Source organism: Stylophora pistillata, chromosome 1 (assembly GCF_964205215.1).
Source record: "Stylophora pistillata chromosome 1, jaStyPist1.2, whole genome shotgun sequence".
Classification (NCBI taxonomy): Eukaryota; Metazoa; Cnidaria; class Anthozoa; order Scleractinia; family Pocilloporidae; genus Stylophora; species Stylophora pistillata.
In genome coordinates, this window is record NC_142519.1 from 17,948,734 (window position 1) to 17,962,902 (window position 14,169).

The following is a 14,169-nucleotide window of genomic DNA, read 5'->3' on the forward strand; positions in this document are numbered from 1 at the left end:
AGCATGATCTCGAGCAGAATAGCCTTTTTTGGAGGCAATTCTTTTGAGCAGAATAGCCTTTTTTGGAGGCAATTCTTTTGAGCAGAATAGTCTTTTTTTCGAGCAGAATGTGTAAAGGCCCAACATCCACACTAGTTCTTTCCGTGTACTTATTTTTTCCTGATCGTATTTTCAAGATTCTAAGTTAAAAGTAAAAAACATGAGTAGAGTAACATGAATTATTAATAACGAAGCATTTTTTAGTTTGTATTCCGATTTGGCCACTTCCGATATATACCGCGACGTTTCAACTTTATATTAATGAGTCCGTAGGTACTAAAAGTTGGAATCACCTGAAACCACCTGAAACCATCTGAAACCACCTGAAACCATCTGAAACCATCTGAAACCACCGATGAAACCACCTGAAATTTACTTAGGCAGTGGAAGTTAAAACCACCATTTATCAGCTATATTCTGTCATTTGCAGTAAAATACCTTGCAAAAAATCCACATATATTTCACTTTTGCAAAAACAAAGTCACTGAAATTCTAGGTCACGCTATAAATTCGTCTCTGATTAAAAAGAAACACAATATTCAAAATTTCCTTAGGAAGTCTTAAAATCTTCAGGCCTTTCTGGGCTTTTTCATATATAATTTGCATGATCCCGTTGAAAAAACTTCACGTATTTCTTTCGATTTAAAATAGTTTCTTCTTTGCATTAGCGATCGCATGTTGTTATTGTCACGCAAGTGCTTTGTCAAGAAATGAATTCGGATATTCCCGTGCAACTCCCAGCCATTCGTAGAGCTAATTGAGTGTGTTTTCAACAAGAACAATGGAATGTTTCCTTGAAGACCTGTTTGCGGTGCCTATTCTGTACTGTAGGGCATTATATACGATATCCGTAAGCCGGGCTCCCTGTGGACAAAATCGATTGTTAACACTTATTTTCTGATGTTACCCGTAATTTTTTAGGTGCTTTCATGTTGGTTTAAATTGTTTCGAGATATTTTCAGGTAATTTCAGATGGTTTCCTTGGGGGTTTCAGATGGTTTCAGGTGGTTTCATCGGTGGTTTTAGATGCTTTCATATGGTTTCAGATGGTTTCAGATGGTTTCAGGTGGTTTCAGGTGGTTTCAGGTTGTTTCAGGTGATTCCAACTTTTAGTACCTACGATTACCAGTTTCTAGGTGATGAGGCCCACCACAGAAAGGGTTCTGCTACGGTCAGATTGGTTAGATGGTTGGGTCGATCCTTACGCGAAACCATTACAGAGCGTTTCTTCTCCGAAAAGATCCATCATAAGTATTTATTGTGTATAATATTTTCGAGACAACCGTCTTTGAAATTATGTCCTGTAGGTCGGTTTTAGTGTCCGTTGATTGATAATTGTTTGGTGTCAATGTTTTCTCAACTTACCTCTCAACTTACCTCTCAACTTACTTTGATTGGTTAGAAGATGCGTTCTCTCAGTGGTCTGTGGCCGTAAAGTCCCTTTTGAGGTGTTTCTGGCCGTGGGATTGATGCTTCTTGCGTTCCTATCCCACTGTTGTTAAAGTGGAGTCTCAGATATGTTAATAGCCCATTTTATTAGATTTGTGATTTTAAAGCCCGAGCTGTACTAATCGTCTCAGACATTTTTTCTTTCTGCTTTTCTTTCGCCTAGTTTAACGTTAAATTGATTTCTTTCTTGTTCATTTTCTCTTGTCCAGTTGGTATTGCTAAGAGGAAAGCTGCAAGATTCAATTAATATGGGAGACTGGGTCCTAGATATCGATTTCAAATCGCTAGCTGGACGTGTGCAGACCATCGTAATGAACAGTGGCGCCTGTTCGTCATAAGAGTTTACAATGATTGTCCTAGAAGAATGTAACCTCTAATTGAATATATTGACGAGATTCAATTTTTGAATTAACGACTTTACACTTACTTGCGCTTAAGAATGGCCTGAGTACCTGTAGCCCCGAAGTCGATATATTTGTGTTTACTGCAATACCACGACAGAAACAATTCATCAAAATTTATTTTTCTGTCAACGCATGTCAGTTAAAGTTATTGTTTTTGTCTGGTTCCTGAACAACAATTGCACCCAGAAAAATTCAATACCGCCGGGTTTTCTTTTTTTTTTTATAAGGATGTGATTAGCGCAGAATTTAGCAAATTCTTGTTTGATTGAGAAACGGAAGGAAAACATCATAACGAGATTATAAATATCAGTGCAGGTGCGGCAAGGATGTATTTCGGTAGAGCTGCATTCCTTTGAAAAAAAAAAAACATTGAGAACATTGGCAAAAATCTAGGCGTACAATTTCGGCATATTTATCAACAGTCGATTTTTCATTGGTGGACTGGTTTATCATATACGGTCATTTCTTCTCCAATTTAAGCGTCAAAATGTTGCGGTGACAATATCGCTGTCATTGAAATGATATTGACGATTTTCTTTTCAATGACACACGTCACATGAGAGCAGAGTTGACCTCTTATCAGTTTCTACCAAATCTTATATTACAGTCGACTAGTTTTACGGCAGGAAAAACTGAAGAGGGGCGCTTGTTTGCACGAATCAAAACAGCGAGGAACTAAACCTGGTTTGTAAACACACGACGAGGACACAGCTTGTCGAAACAAGGTTTATTTAAAAGAACCTCTTCAATGTATCTTTTGTAAGGAATGAGGTAAGTTGAGAAAACATTGGCACCAAACAATTATCAATCAACGGACACTCCAACCGACCTACAGGAAATAATTTCGAAGACGGTTGTCTCGTAAATATTACGCACAAGGGTGAATCTTTTCGAAGAAGAAACGCTCTTTGATGGTTTCACGTACGGATCGTGACATTCTTCTCAGACGTTATGTGGGGTTCTTCGTGTCCCTTGAAAGATAAAAACGCCATCGATGTCTGAAAGCATCGATGTCTGAAAGCAACAACTTGGATATATTTTCACTTTTTTTGACTCTGTGGTTTTAAAACAGACGGGAATGCCTTTTTTAACGTGAAAGATTTCATTGCTTTAATCGGTTTAGCAGTTATCAGAACCTATTTCTGGATGCGTCACGACGAATTGTATTTGTAAGATAATGATACACCATACTGTACGTTGCAATAAAACCATTATAGGTTTGGTCACAACTGCGGAGATCTGTAACGATATGAATGTATACAAAAGTTTTCCCGCAATTAATATTCTTGTTTATGTATAGTTTACTTTGTGAAATGGGTTGTCTTTGACAAAGAATCTGAAATGAAATGCGGGATTTAGATGTCGTTTAGCAGGCTTTGATTCGTAGTCCGTGATAACGAATGTCACTTGACGTATAGGACGTGAGGAAGATAGCGAGCCGTGTCCATATTGTCATTTGTTGTTTGCATTTAATATTCTTGTTTTCAAAAATGGTGGATATTCGTTTTCAGTCGTAAATGAAAGCTTTCTTGCCACACGGAGAGCTGAATATCAACCATTTTTGACTTTGGAAGAGAAAGATCTATTTTTATCTAAAACATTGGGACGACGGAACAAAGAACATTCGATAAGGGATTAATGGGAAGCGGGGGCAGCGGGTGGAAAACGACATCCTTGGGGTTTCTGGGCATTAAAATATCTCTGTATATCTTTCTGTATCTTTGGTAAATGTTTTAGTGTAGAGGCTAGGAAATGCTATGTTTTGATTTAAATTTATGGAACCAGAGCTCCCCCATCCAGCAGCGCCACAACTGTCAAATCAAACGCTACTGGTTTTAGAGATAACCTTATCCAGCGAATTAACTTCAGATGATTTGGGGAGGGCATGATACTTAAACATCAACGCAGTCAAAACACTCAATGAAGCCAACAAAAAGATACCAAAACTGTGACGTATCGTTAATCATTTCTCCGCAATTAGTACCCACGAAAACTCACTTAAAAATTGGTGAGCTTTATTGCTTTCTTTGTTGTTGGAGATACCCAAGATGTATATTTATGCCTGTGTTATATATGAAGACATCGCGTGACACTCGTCAGTTAATGAGATTCGAATTTATTTTTTTCTCAGGTCAGAAAATCTGTGATTGTCTCACCGATAGGAACAGAAGCCACAGTTAAAGACGCCTCACGGAAAAAAGAAAATTTGAACGGAAACTTGAACTGTAAAATGTCGGAATTTTTCAGCTGTAATGACAGCACAGGACGTTACGTCTTCAATATTGTGTTTTTTTCGCTCATTGGCGCAGCGATCATCGTACTTCTCGTACTGGGTGCCTACTTGCTCTATAGACGACACAAGAAAGCTCAAAAGAGAAGACTGCTTTCAAGAAGTCGTGCAATTACCATGAACACAAATAGCACAATTTTATCAAGGACTAGCGGGGGCGGTGAGAACAGTCAACTTGCGAGTAATTTTATCCTGGGCCGGCCACCTGCCACTGATGTAATTCTGGGTGTTTACGGTGACGAAATCTCCAAGAATGCCAGGGCTGCATTTTATGAAGAGAAAAGCTGGAGAGGATTCGCTTACTGAAAACTTATCGAGTGTTTTGAAGGCGCACTTTCATGGCACGAGTCCAGGTTCATTTTAATGGGGCGATTTCCTCGTTTTAGTTGGCATCTGAGCTGCGTTTTAAACAGCGAATTAGCATTTATTGGCCGATTAACGCACTTTGAGTGTGAAACAATACGGCTTAAAACGCTCTCGTGACTTAATGGCCGTTAACCTACGTTTTTCGCCAGAACGGCTCAAAGAAGCACTGAGGGATTCTTGAGAGTTAAAAAGACGTCTCAGCGACTTCTTATCGTTATTGTCCACGGATAGGAATATATTTTAGAAAAAAGCGCCTTTTGTACTAGAGTGCTTCTACTGCATTTACATATGACTTAATTGTAGCCGGTTTTTGTCTCCGGTCAAATTGTCACGAAAAGAACACATACCTCTTTGCTGAAGGAAATAAACTTCGTGTAAGGAAATGAATTCTCCCTATGAAATACTTCCTATTGTAGAGAAATTTTTAACTTCTCTTCATTTTATTAAACTTAGTGAGAAGTCGGATTTCGCTTGAATTTAGCTATAAGGAGTTAGTTGCGAGTGGAATTAGTACACTCTAAAACTGGTCTATATAATTATTTTGAAAAGTCACGCTGTTTGATAAGCTCAGAATGTAAAATATATTAGTTGCTCCTGTCCGATCACTGTTTCGTGGCATTCCTTGATTTATTAAAATCTCTTCAAATAATAATAATAATAATAATAATAATAATAAATTTGAAATAAAAATCGATGAGGGTGAACGAATTCTGAAGTACAAGAATGGTTTAGGGCGGACAAAGGAAATGACAAAATCTAAAAAATTCAGGCGAAATTTTCCATGACGCATATACGGCGATGTATCCTCTTTAGACATTGTGAATCGATGAGTATAACACAAGTTAAATGCAATACTTGAAATACTGCTAAAAGACATCATGAGGGCAGCCACACCTAACTTCTCTCGCTCTGTTGAGAAACACAAGCAACTCGGAACATTATGGAGATGGTGACAGTAACAGTTGCAGTAGAAGTGAACTTTATTTATGTGTCGTGAAAACCTAGCGCATAGCACTAATTGGGGACACAGGGTAAAAGCTTTAAAAATAAGAAATCTGAAACCTATTTACAGAATTATTTACCTAACCTATTAACAGTTAAAATTATTTATCAATGTCCCAGAGTTAAAAATCAACTATTACAGAGCGCACATTTTTTGCATCCATCATCAATCATGACAGTCATGTCCGTTCTCCTGATTTTGCTCTTAAATCCGTGCAGGCTGTCTTCACTGCGTAACTCTTTTGTAAGTTTCGACCAGAGGAGAGGGCCATAGTATCTTATAGAGTGTTTACCATATTTTACTGTATTAAAGCGAGGGATTCTAAAAAATCTGCATTTCTTAGAGAATATCTTCTATCGCAGTTTACTTCTGACATAAATAGTTCCTGCATTTGACAGGGAAGTAAGTTCTTTTTTGCCTTGAACATAAGGATTGCTAAGTCCTGGAGCCTTCTGTTCACCAGTGATGGAATTTCAGCCAGCTTCAGCAGGCTGAATGTATTTCTCTCTTTCTGTTGTCCTCTTTGTCCTTTCTATCCAAGAATGGTTTGAAGGTTTGAAAAAAATTCTTAGGATTATTCTTCAGATCATGTGATACTTCCTCCCAGTATTGCTTTATGGCTATTCGCCTTTGTCGTGTAGCCTCATTCCTCCATTTTCTCTTGAGCTCTAAGTTTTCTGGTGTTTTGTTTTGGTTGAACCTTTTGGCAAACTTACGTTTAGTCCTTATAGCAGATTTCCATGCTGGGGTTATATAGGGAACATCTTTTGCCTTGACTTTCATTTTCTTCACTGGCAAATACTCTGACAAAATAGTTCTCAGAAGTTTTATTCAATACTCATAACAATCCTCAACACAGTCAGATATTTCTCCCACATGCCAAGGTGCTATACTAAGGGTCTCTTTCAGTTTATCTGTGTCAAGGCAATTTAATAAAAGAACAGTATGCTATTCATAATGTGAAGTGCTGAAGAGGGAATGTGTAGGACCTGAACAATAGAGCATTTGGGGAAAAAAGGAACACCCGGGCAGGTCCCCGGGCAGAGTGTGGAGCTATTCAGTGGACACGCATGTAGAACCAACTGTGCTGTGTAAGCGTCATGGAAAATTATCGGACAGCTCAAATGTTAGCCTGGTTTATCCAAAACAAACTGAGATGGCTGCACCTTCGGCGAGATTTTGCAGAAAGATCAGTGTGCAGCGACGCAGTTTATATCTCTAGCTTGACAGTGTTATCGTGTATCTCTGTTCCTCTTGGTACGGAATCCAATCTTCGTGCCAAAATAAATGTATTTTGGATAGTATGTTTTACGGGCGAGGAGGAAACGTGAAATGTTCCGTTTCTGTATCAGCACAGCCGCAAACATCGCTAGTCTTTGGTAATTAATCTAACAACTAAAAGTTTATAAATGTCGCATCTGGTTAAGAGTAAAGAAATGTCTAAAAGAATATATGAAAACTGGGTGATATCATTTTTACCCTGTGAAAACACTTGATACCTTCTTTGAGAATTGTCCGAATCATCGTGTTTAACGATTCCCAGCAAACGGGAATCCGCCATTATAACATATGCTAATCTTGTATTCCTCGTTGACATGGCTCTTCTCAGTGCTTTGTATGATTCATTTCCTTTCTTCATGACTGGAAACGCTTGATTGCACTTTCAGTCACACATAGCTCCTCGCCCTCCCCCCCCAGCCCAGCTTGATTGTACTCTCAGTCACACAAAGCTCCTCGCCCTCCCCCCCAGTCCGATATTTAAAAACTCTTTACACCGACAATTAATCCTATATTAATATGTAGTTTCCAGATGGTCGAGTGGCAATCGTGGGCGCGCTTCGAGTGCAAGAGTTCGAATCACGCTATAGGAGTTATTCTTTAACTGGCTTGGGGGCCGAATAACTTCTCCCCAAGTATGATTTGGAACTGTCGGACAAGGAGCAACTCTCAAACTGGCTTGGGGGCCGAGTAACTCCTCCCCGTGGATTCTGTATTTTGTTTTTGCCGTTTTTGTTTTTTTTCCTTTTTCGCTCTGAGAGTGCAGTTATCGCTTCGGTTCACCGTGGTATTTTTTTTTTTTTAATGCAGTTTTAGTGGGTGTCCGTTGATTTTTTCCTTTCTTTCTTTTCTTTTGAACTTTTTAATTTCTCTTTTTTATTTTTATAAATTATTATCAGAATGTTCCACTCTGCCACTCCTTAATATAAAATACCTTGACTGAGTCTAACTTTTAGTACAGAGAAGCTGTATTCGCCACGATGTACTATTCTATCAAACTTGAAAACGAAGACACAGCGGTGAGATAACCTACATTTTACAAGTGTTGTAATGCTTCTGTAGAAGAGTAAAACTAGGTAAACTAAGAAAAATCTTAACCGTCTTGTTTTGCAGTAGCTACAGTTCAGCGTTTCTCTCATTACCCCAGATCGGTATCACCATAATCGTACACCCGGCACACGAAGCAGTTATGTAGAGTGTTTCGCGTTTAAAGAGGCAGCAAATGACTTCTTCGTCTCAGCAATCCAAGTCTTGGATTGATTTTAGTAGATATAGCTTTGAAATGGTCTTCCCAAGTCGTGGTCTTACTAACTTACGCCGAAGTATTTAAAAGTGTCAGTGCATTCGAGTGCGAGGTTATAAATAACTTCATTGACCGGCGTCCGTCCAACACAATCAGATTAACGACTTTAGTTGAAGTTTGTGCCAGACTGGCAAATAAATGAGGATTTATCAATGACGGCATTTAAAGATGTGCAGGGAACTTGGAAATGGCGGTTGAGACTCCTGACAGAAATGCAGCCATGATGGAGGGCAGATCATGCGCCAAAACTCCAGCCCATTCGGGATCAAGGGTCAGCCCCAAACATGGAACCAAAAGGCACCATGCCTATCTTCTCTTGCTCTGCGGTTGACATGGAGATGGTGACAGTAAGAGTTGTAATTTGATAAAAGAACAGTATGCCATTCATAACGTAAAGTGAAGAAGAGGGAATGTGTAGGAAACGAACAACAGAGCATTTGGGGAAAAAAAGAACACCCGGGCAGAGTGTGGAGCTATTCAGCGGACGCGCATGTAGAGGCAACTGTGCTGTCTAAGCGTCACGGAAAATTATAGGACAGGTCAAATGTTAGCCTGCTTTATCCAAAACAAACTGTGATGGCTGCACTTTCGGCGAGATTTTGCAGCGAGGTCAGAGTACAGCGACGCAGTTTATATCTCTAGCTTGACAGTGTTATCGTGTATATCTATTCCTCTTAGTACGGAATCCAATCTTTGTGCCAAAATGAAAGTATTTTGGATAGTATGTTTTATGGGCGATAAGGAAAGGTGAAATGTTCGTTTCTATATCAGCACACCCGCAAACATCGCTAGTATTTTTTTAATTAATCTAACAAGTTAAGGCTTATAAATATTGCGTCTGGCGATGAGCGAACATAAAGTAAAAGGAATGTCTGTATAATAAATGCATCATCAGAGGTAAAAATGCATGAAAACTGGCGTGTATCATTTTTTTCCACTTGATACCTTCTTTGAGAATTGTCCGAGTCGTCGTGTTTAACGATCTCCGGCAAACGAGGCCATCCGCCATTTTAACATATGCTAATCTTGCATTCCTCGTTGACATGGCTCTTCTCAGGGCTTTGTATGATTCATTTCCTTTCTTCATGACTGGAAACGCTTGATTGCACTCTCAGTCACACAAAGCTCCTCACCCTCCCCCCAGCCCAGCTTGATTGCACTCTCAGTCACACAAAGCTCCTCGCCCTCTCCCCCCAGCCCGATATTTAAAAACTCTCTACACCGACAAATAATCCTATATTAGTACGTAGTTTCCAGATGGTCGAGTGGCAATCGTGGGCGCGCATCGAGTGCATGAGAGGTCATCGAGGTCGCGAGTTCGGATCACGCTATAGGAGTTATTCTCTAACTGGCTTGGGGGCCGAATAACTTCTCCCCAAGTATGCTTTGGAACTGACGCACAAGGAGCAACTCTCGAACTGGCTTGGGGGCCGAGTAACTCCTCCCCGTGGAATTTGTATTTTGTTTTTGCCGTGTTTTTTTTTTCGCTCTGAGCAGTGCAGTTATCGCTTCGGTTCACCGTGGTATTTTTTTTTTAATGCAGTTTTAGTGGGTGTCCTTTGATTTTTTCCTTTCTCTCTTTTCTTTTTAACTTTTTAATTACTATTTTTTATTTCTATAAATTATCATCAGAATGTTCCACTCTTCCACTCCTTGATATAAAATACCTTGACTGCGTCTAACTTTTAGTACAGAGAAGCTGTATTCGCCACGATGTACTATTCTATCAAACTTGAAAACGAAGACACAGCGGTGAGATAACCTACATTTTACAAGTGTTGTAATGCTTCTGTAGAAGAGTAAAACTAGATAAACTAAGAAAAATCTTAACCGTCTTGTTTTGCTGTAGCTACAGTTTAGCATTTCTGTCATTACCCCAGATCGGTATCACCATAATCGTACACCCGGCACACGAAGCAGTTATGTAGAGTGTTTCGCGTTTAAAGAGGTAGCAAATGACTTCTTCGTCTCAGCAAACCAAGTCTTGGATTGATTTTAGTAGATATAGCTTTGACATGGTCTTCCCAAGTCATGGTCTTACTAACTTACGTCGAAGTATTTAAAAGTGTCAGTGCATTCGAGTGCGAGGTTATAAATAACCTCATTGACGTCCGTTCAACACAATCAGATTAACGACTTTAGTTCTAGTTTGTGCCAGACTAGCAAATAAATGATGATTTATCAATGACGGCATTTAAAGATGTGCAGGGAACTTGGAAATGGCGGTTGAGACTCCTGACAGAAATGCAGCCATGATGGAGGGCAGACCATGCGCCAAAACTCCAGCCCAATCAGGATCAAGGATCAGCCCCAAACATGGAATCAAAAGGCACCATGCCTATCTTCTCTTGCTCTGCGGTTGACATGGAGATGGTGACAGTAAGAGTTGTAATTTGATAAAAGAACAGCATGCCATTCATAACGTAAAGTGAAGAAGAGGGAATGTGTAGGAAACGAACAACAGAGCATTTGGGGAAAAAAGGAACACCCGGGCAGAGTGTGGAGCTGTTCAGCGGACGCGCATGTAGAGCCAACTGTGCTGTGTAAGCGTCACGGAAAATTATAGGACAGGTCAAATGTTAGCCTGCTTTATCCAAAACAAACTGTGATGGCTGCACTTTCGGCGAGATTTTGCAGCGAGATCAGTGTGCAGCGACGCAGTTTATATCTCTAGCTTGACAGTGTTATCGTGTATATCTATTCCTCTTGGTACGGAATCCAATCTTTGTGCCAAAATGAATGTATTTTGGATAGTATGTTTTATTGGCGATAAGGAAAGGTGAAATGTTCGTTTCTATATCAGCACAGCAGCAAACATCGCTAGTCTTTTTTAATTAATCTAACAAGTAAAGGTTTATAAATGCCGCGTCTGGCGAAGAGCGAACATAAAGTAAAAAAATGTCTGTATAATAAATGCATCAACAGAGGTAAAAATGCATGAAAACTGGCGTGTATCATTTTTTTCCAATGTATACACTTGATACCTTCTTTGAGAATTGTCCGAATTGTCATGTTTAACGATCTCCGGAAAACGAGGCCATCCGCCATTTTAACATATGCTAATCTTGTATTCCTCGTTGACATGGCTCTTCTCAGTCCTTTGTATGATTCATTTCCTTTCTTCATGACCGGAAACGCTTGATTGCACTCTCAGTCACACAAAGCTCCTCACCCTCCCCCCCAGCCCAGCTTGATTGCACTCTCAGTCACACAAAGCTCCTCGCCCTACCCCCAGCCCGATATTTAAAAACTCTCTACACCGACAATTAATCCTATATTAATATGTAGTTTCCAGATGGTCGAGTGGCAATCGTGGGCGCGCATCGAGTGCAAGAGAGGTCATCGAGGTCGCGAGTTCGAATCACGCTATAGGAGTTATTCTCTAACTGGCTTGGGGGCCGAATAACTTCTCCCCAAGTATGATTTGGAACTGACGGACAAGGAGCAACTCTCGAACTGGCTTGGGGGCCGAGTAACTCCTCCCCGTGGAATTTGTATTTTGTTTTTGCCGTGTTTTTTTTTTTCTCTTTTTGCTCTGAGCTGTGCAGTTATCGCTTCGGTTCACCGTGGTATTTCTTTTTTTTTTTTTTTTAAAGCAGTTTTAGTGGGTGCCCGTTGATTTTTTCCTTCCTTTCTTTTCTTTTTAACTTTTTTAATTTCTCTTTTTTATTTTTTGATAAATTATTATCAGAATGTTCCACACTGGCACACCTTGATATAAAATACCTTGACTGCGTCTAACTTTTAGTACAGAGAAGCTGTATTCGCCACGATGTACTATTCTATCAAACTTGAAAACGAAGACACAGCGGTCAGATAACCTACATTTTACAGGTGTTGGTCAGCAAAGGTGGCATGTGATGCCTCTGTAGAAGAGTAAAACTAGGTAAATTAAGAAAAGTCTTAACAGTCTTGTTTTGCAGTAGCTGCAGTTCAGTGTTTCTCTTATTACCCCAGATGGGTATCACTATAATCGTACACCCGGCACTCGAAGCAGTTATGAAGAGTGTTCCGCGTTTCAAAAGTAATTTCCCTTTTTTTATCTGTCTTCTTTTTTGTTTGGAGCAGCCTTGTATCCTTTTTGTTCACTGTGGTATTTTTTTCTAATACAGTTTTAGTGCGTGTCTATGGTGGTTTTTTTCCTTTCTTTTCTCTTCTCCTTTTAAATTTTTAGATTTCTATCTTGTTATTTTATATATATCATTATCAGAATGTTCCACTCTGCCATTCCTTGATATAAAAGGCCTTATTGCGTCTAACTTTTGGTAGGTAAAATTGTATTCACCATAACTATTAGGGGAATAAATGTCGCTTATTCGCTTTGTATCAAACTAAAAAAGTTCCTTTTGAGGTGCCCTTTTACCCCATTGGTATATAGTGTCCAAATTCGGAACTCGGCCACTGGTGTCCAAAATCTAAAATCAGCCACTTGTGTCTAAAATCCGAAAATGGGCCTGAGGGGTGGTAAAAATCGAAAATCGGCCACTCGTGTCTAAAATCGGAGATCGGGCACTGGTGTCTGAAATTGGAGTATTGGCATCCCACATATTTAAGAGTACCCTGTTTTACAAGAGAAAGATGAATCAAGAATATAGTGGATTATTGACACTGAATCTGAACTATTGGTCGAGTGCCAATAATGATAACAATAGTATTATCAATGATAATTTATCGGGGCTAGCTCAAGAGCCTCCCTGTTCCTCTATCTCAAAAGTATAGTTTAATCATTATTGGAACCTAGAAGCTTCTAGGTTCCAATAATGATTAAACTATACTTTTTTCACTTTTTCCTATTGGTTATTAATTATTTTCTTATTTTATTGCAAAATTTTCCTTTTCTGGGAGACTTTCGTTTCAAACAATAAGGTACTCCGCGTTGTAGGACATTCCGCCATTCCTCAATTCCATCCTGTTAATTGTAGTCGGACCTTGCTCGCCTCGCAACTTCAGCGCTCTTTTGTCCTTAAGTCACTGATTGAAATGGTATAATGCTCTCTCTGCGAATAATTCAAAGGTATCCACGATGTGCAAATCTTCGCTGATTCAAAACATTTTTCCTGTAAGTTTTCATGATGCGCCGATCCGGCATACTTTTTAAGGCGTTTCTGCAAGGTAAAGCTTTGTTTATTCACGCACAATCCTGAAATTATTGTGAGATGTTTATCATCTTCTTTAGTACTAAGAAATAAACAATAACTAGCCTCGGGAAACAGTGTGACCACGTGCTAATTCCGAGTAACATTGAAAGCCATTCGAAGAAATCGTCAGTAAACGACCGAACATGTTACGAAACAAACAAAAGGCAAGAGGGAGGAATATTGGGTAAAACTCGGCAGACTTCGTTGTTGACTAAGGGGTCGTCCATATTCTACTGTTGTATTCACTCACTCAACAGGACAACATTATGGCTTCGCCACCATAGGAGAGTCATAGGAGGCCGTAATCATAAAAAACTTGTTTATGAAACTCCTATGATTAAGTTACTTATAAAGTCACCGGAAAAAGATGATAACTTTATCATATGACCGGCACGTCCCCGCGCGTGATCATCGAAAAACAAGAGACTCTATAAGGGCCATACACGACGGTGTGAGCAGGAGTGGAAAGAGCTCTTCGGCCCGGCGAGATTCCAGTGAAAAGGAGAAAGGAACTAAATGGGAGAGAGCGACGGTCATAGGTTAAAAATGATTATTGACTGAGTAAGGTTGGGCCGAAAGGGAAAAAAATTGGGCTCTGGGTCCAGTCCAATCTTCGAGCCAAAACACTTCCCGTTCGGCCCAACGACTCAGTCCGGGAGATTTTTCTTGTGGCTGACCAAAACGAAGGATGACAATACATTTTTTTCATTTCCTGACGGTGGAAGGTTTATTGATTTCGTGCTCACTTGGCAGGTGACCGTTATCCTCATGCACCTCCAAGACACTTCAGAGTGACAGTCCCTCAGAGTACAAATTCAGTTTTTCATTTGACTGATCAGCGGTCTACTTGTAGGCTGAGGAAGAATGGGAACGAAGTGTAGACGCCTGACTAATAGCTG

General features: G+C 39.8%; 1 long non-coding RNA gene across 1 annotated transcript; it reads left to right on the plus strand.

Annotated features, from left to right (window-relative positions):
• The first annotated feature begins 1,088 nt into the window (after positions 1-1,088).
• LOC111321281 (uncharacterized) lies at positions 1,089-5,150 on the plus strand. Its single transcript, XR_002693949.2, has 2 exons — positions 1,089-2,663; positions 4,024-5,150. It is a non-coding gene; the product is annotated as an uncharacterized LOC111321281 (long non-coding RNA).
• The last annotated feature ends 9,019 nt before the right edge of the window (positions 5,151-14,169 follow it).